The following is a 6,000-nucleotide window of genomic DNA, read 5'->3' as shown; positions in this document are numbered from 1 at the left end:
CCGGATGAAGGGGGAGCTTACGGACGAGAGCCGATGGCAAGTTGGCTTCACCCCGGGCGCTGGGATCTGGCGCAGCTAAAAAACAAGTTTCGTCTGCAGCTTCGGCGAAGGCAGTGTCGTTGTTACACGCTGTTGTGAGCAGGGGTCATTGAGGTATGCGTCTCAGTCTCGGCAACAAAAACAGGTTGTTATCCGGCAGACCGCCCGATGTATGCTGTGCTGGAGCAAACTTGCGGTATGTGATGCAATGCCTTTTCCCTGGCATCACGGTCATCGAGTGGTTGAGTTTCCTCCAGCATATTGCGTCCTTACGCGATCGGTTGACTGGAGCGTTCAAGCCCTAACCCGTATGCTACGCGTTGTTTGGGGACTCAGGCAGCAAGCACGGTAAAGGATTTAGTCCAGAATCATGGTGCCTCGGATTGGTACAAGGTGGTGATGAGACTAGCCGGCGCCAGGAGGGCGCTCAAGTCGTGCCATTGGCTAATAATATTAGAATGTTTGCCAACGTGCCGAACGGTATCCATAAAATAAAACAAAACTAGATAAAAATAAAAACAAATAAATCGATAGTTATTTTTCTATGTAAATGTGGTCGTGGTAAAATGTGAGTAAACTTTTTCTTCATATTTTTTTGCATAAAACATATGTTTACTTTTTTGCCGAAATAAAAAAGTGGTGTTGGTTGAGAGATCTGCGGAAAGCACATAATAATGTACAAGTACCTTCACAGTATGTGTTTTATATGATAAACGACTCGCAACATGCAAATATGTTTGTATGTATGTATGCTCATATGTATTTCATAAATATTCAAACTTTTATATGAATGAATCAAAAGTACATTATCACAATTAACAAACGTTTTTGGCATAATGAATTGCCCATCTTACAATTCTAGTAATGGGAAAAAATAACTCCAGAAGTCACCAAAAAGTTGGTGGAATCTATCCCAAAAAGACTTAAAATAGTAGTTAACCAAGTATTAATTTTTTATTATTTTATGATATTTTAATGTTATATAATGTTATTTCATAAGTAGTTGAAATAAGCTGTGTAACTGTTTTGGTCTCAATTTTTAGTTTTTAAACATTATTAAATATTGAAAAAATATTTAAAAAATAAATGAATTGATTTTATATTAGTTTAAACATTATACTAACAACCTGTATTTAAATTTTCGGGATATCCATAATAGTTTAGATTTTATATGTTGTTTGTTTGTATGTACATATGCTCATATGTATTTAATAAATATTCAAACTTTTATATGAATGAATCAAAAGTACATTATCACAATTAACAAACGTTTTTGGCATAATGAATAGTAACATCGTCGACATCTTCAGAAGAAAATAAAGAGCCAACAGAAAAACGCAAGAGGGAAGCCATATCTGCAGTTTAGCAGTTTTTCAAAAGGCCCAGGAATGAAAACGTACAAAACCAGTGGCAACACAACGAACTTGATGGACCACCTGAAACGCATTTATCCGGAAACAAGAGGGAGGCAAACGTGAGTTTGAATTTGGTCTACAAAAATATTTGGAATCGGCCAAGAAGAAAAAAATTGGATAGATTGGTAATGCAAATGCTTGCCTTGGACCCACAGCCGTTTATTATTGTCAGGGATTCCGGTTTTCGACGATTCCTTTATGAGCTGGATCAAAAATATAAATTGCCAAGTAAAACACATATTCGTAATGTTCTTTTGAAAAAAGAATATAATGAGTTAAGGCTAAAATTACAAACGATGATTACAACAGATACTTGGACGTCAGATACTTGGACGTCAAGAGCTAACAAGGGCTATCTCACCTTTACCTGTAATTTCATAAATAGTCAATTCGAACTGAATTCGGCTGTCAACCCAAAAATTGCTATCACCAACGAATCACATGGCTGAAAACATTGCTGCTTCCTTGCAAGTATCCGATAACGATGCCGCGATGAAAAAGGCATGCGAGATACTTAACATAAGAAATGTGCCTTGTTTTGCCCATACCATAAATTTGCTGCACTACAGCCTACGAACAGTTTAAGCTCAAGGTGTCGAGAGTCCATACGGCTTAGTTCAAGAAGTGGCTACAAGGTGGAGTAGCATATAAAATGCTCCAGCGTAATAACAAATGATGCGATTTCAAGCACACCACTGAAGGCCGCGCAACCGTTATCTGCAGATGAAGTTAAGACGGTTCAAGAACTTGTCGATATTCTGAAACCTTTTTATGATGCAATATTAAGCATTTCCGCCGATAATACAATATCAATAATAAATCCACTTATTTGCGAGCTTCACTCGGAGACAAAAAGTGCACTAAAATATTTAAAGGAACGATTACCAGCACGGCTTTTTCAGTATGAGACCAGAACCATTCCACGGATTGCAACCAATCTTGATCCGAGATCTAAGAAATACGGCTTTTTATCAGCCTCGCATGCTGACCAGGCTACAAAAGCTCTCGAGAATGAGTTGTCCAACGAACTGTGCAAAGCTCCGCAACTTCAAATACAACACCCTAGCGATTTTCCTTCATGAAACAAAAGCCTGAAGGCAAAATTACAACTTCTAAAAGTAGTGATTTTATAGTCCTTCGGCAGCATTTGGAAAATTCCAATCCATCCAGTATTGGAAAATAAGTAGATGCATTATACTATTTAACACGCAATATAATATTGTTTACATTTTTAAGGTAGCTCGTCGAATTGGCTAAAAAATTTCTTTGTGTGCCAGCGTCGTCCTGCGAATCCGAACGACTTGTTTAGCAAGGCGGGTTCAATCATATCCGACCGTCGTTGCTCTTTAAAGCCGAACATTGTAAATCCATTATTATTTTAAAATAAAAACTTGAAATAGGATGATCTCTTTTAAGAATATAAGGATTTAATATGAATTGTTTTTTGTTTTCTTAGACCGTAAGGAGCTCAATTGAACTGTTATTTTGTTATTTTTTAGACCATAACGAATTAATAAGAATTGTTTTTTGTTTTTTTTATACTAAGAAATTAAATTGAATTCGTAGTTTTTTTATTTCAAAAAAAAAAAACAATAAATTCTAAAAGAATATAAAAATACTTTTGTATCAATAATTTTCAAAATGGGGGAGTTAACATCCCGAGGCTGGTCGCAGCTTCACCACCTCTCAAGCCACCTCGCAACCACCTACAACTTTGCATGTGTAGCAATGAGCGGGAGTAACACGTCTGACCGCGAATTGGATCGAATAACAAACTGCGCAGTATGCAAAACAAAGCTGAAACGTGCAGTTGGCATTGCCAATCGCAACAGCGCATAAACGATAAGCGAAACTAAAAAAACGAACCAAAGCAACATTGCGTAAATCCAACGGTACTCTGAACGCGGCAAAGACAAAGAAAAAGAAATGAAAACCTTGCGAAAACCTAACAGTGGCTACATGTGTGCACAGGAGATAGCGGTGTATTGCGGTATCATTTCGGTGACGCCGCCGTGCCGTGATCTTCTTGACACGACGCGTCGCGATATACAGTGGTTCACAGCTTATTTCAACCAGCACCTTAAAAAAAGTTTGTTGGGCTATAAAATCTAAACTATTGGGGATATCACGAAAATTTAAATACAGGTTGTTATTGTAATGTTAAAACTAATATAAAAACAATTCATTTGTTTTTAAAATATTTTTTCAATATTTAATAATGTTTAAAAACTAAAAAATTAGACCAAAACAGTTCCACAGCCTATTTCAACCACAAACTTTGTTCTATGCTTTATTCACTGTTTTCGCAGTGTGATAAAATAAATTTTTGCAGAATTTTGAAAGCTCAACTTGCAGAAAGGTGAATTTAGCAAAATGGGACCACGCACACCTGTTGAGCAGCGGAAACTTGTTCTCAAACACTATAAACACTATAAAAATGGTCATTCCCGTAGAAAAATTGCTGAGATGGTTGGATTTAGTGATTCTACAGTTCAAAGCATCATATACCGGTTTGTCCGTGAAAGTAGAACTCACGATAAAGGTAGAAATGCTTCAAACAAAATTTTTAATCCGACGGACGAGCGCTATATTGTGAGAAAAATCCGGGATAACCCAAGGATATTGGCTCGAATAGTAGTTAAGGAGGAGTTGGGCAAGTCATGCCACCCAGAAACTATTCGCCGTGTGCTTCGGGAACATGACTTTAATGGCAGAGTACCACGCAAGAACAAAGAAGTATCGCTTAAAATATTCCCAGGAGCTTTTGCACAAGGACATTGGATTCTGGAACACAGTTTTATTTTGCGATGAGTCCAAATTTAATTTGTTTGGGTCGGATGGGCCCTCATATGTGTGGCGTAAACCTAACGCAGAGCTTTACGCAAAACATTTGAGGGCATGGCGGAGGCAGCCTTATGGTTTGGGCCTGTATGTCAGCAGCCGGCGTTGGGAACTTAGAGTTCATTGAGAAATGACGGATACAGGCAAATATATTGATATTTTGAAGTCCAATTTAATTTAAAGTGCTCAGAAACTGGGCATAAAGGAGGACTTCAGATTTTATCAAGATACTGACCCGAAACACACTGCGGGAATTGTCCAGACTTGGCTGATCTGGAAATGTCCACACGTTATGAAACCACCAGCCCAGTCACCAGATTTAAATGTAATCGAGAATTTGTGGTCGATTTTGGAAAAAAACATTTGCAAACACAATATATCCAACAAATCGGACCTAAAAGCTGCATTGGTTGAAGAATGGGAAAAAATTACTCCAGAAGTCACCAAAAAGTTGGTGGAATCTATCCCAAAACGACTTAAAATAGTAGTTAACCAAAAGGGTGGTCACACTAAGTATTAATTTTTTATTATTTTATGATATTTTAATGTTATATAATGTTATTTCATAAGTGGTTGAAATAAGCTGTGTAACTGTTTTTCTCTAATTTTTTAGTTTTCCAACATTATTAAATATTGAAAAAATATTTAAAAATAAATGAATTGATTTTATATTAGTTTAAACATTACAATAACAACCTGTATTTAAATTTTCGGGATATCCCCAATAGTTTAGATTTTATAGCCCAACAAACTTTTTTTTAAGGTGTTGGTTGAAATAAGCTCTGAACCACTGTATGTCGGAGAGTAGGTAGTCGAAATGTACAGGCGCCTTATTGGCGCGTGCTGGTAATATGTTTGAAGGTCACACTACATATGTATTGGTGCGTCTTCGAGCATTTTCGTAGAAACACAATTGCAACATTATGCAGATATTGCATCATCCTTTTTTGTGCGTTGTGATTGGTTGCCTGTGTTTTGTAGTTTGGTAAAGTTCCGTTTTAGCGTGACGATAGCTACAGAATCTGTCGCCGAGTGTGGTTCGATGGAAGGCCTAAGGAATGAGAGACTGACAGAGTTCAGTTGTATTTGGGATCCGAGTGTAAACGAAACTTGCTGCGGTAAAGCAATGACAAACAATAAGAATATTAGTGACGCTACAACATACAGTTTGACACGAAAGTGTTTTCACATGGGAAAAAAATTATATTTTTGTTCTTTAACATAAAAGAAATATACTAAGTATGAGATTTCAATATTTTTGAAAATTATATTATGTTTTTTCAAATTATTGTCTTACAAAAATAATTAATAAAAATTAAAAAAACTATTAACATAGGCATAAAAAAAAACAACTAAAAACATTCAAATTCAAGTGACACGAAAGTGTTTTCACACATGCTATCTTTATTTTCTTTATTTCTTTGTATTGTTAAATTCGCATTTACCGTTGTTTTCGGCGTTTTCAATATGCACAGCTGGGGCTGATGCTATGTTCTGAAGTATTTCGTCATATTTTGTAAGAATCGATACACATTCATTACAATCTTAAACAAATTAAAAATGCCAGGGAAGCGATTGTCATTTGACATGATTTAATAGGTTTATTATAACCACTCCATAGGAAAATCGGTCTCGGAGATAGCAGAAATGTTTATAATATCGAAATGGACCGTTTACGAGTTTGCATCCCGAGTTGCGCGGAAAA

The sequence above is a fragment of the Drosophila hydei genome, unplaced genomic scaffold (assembly GCF_003285905.1).
Source record: "Drosophila hydei strain 15085-1641.00,03,60 unplaced genomic scaffold, DhydRS2 tig00008148-arrow-arrow-pilon, whole genome shotgun sequence".
In the NCBI taxonomy this organism is placed as follows: domain Eukaryota; kingdom Metazoa; phylum Arthropoda; class Insecta; order Diptera; family Drosophilidae; genus Drosophila; species Drosophila hydei.
This window is presented reverse-complemented; position numbering follows the sequence as displayed.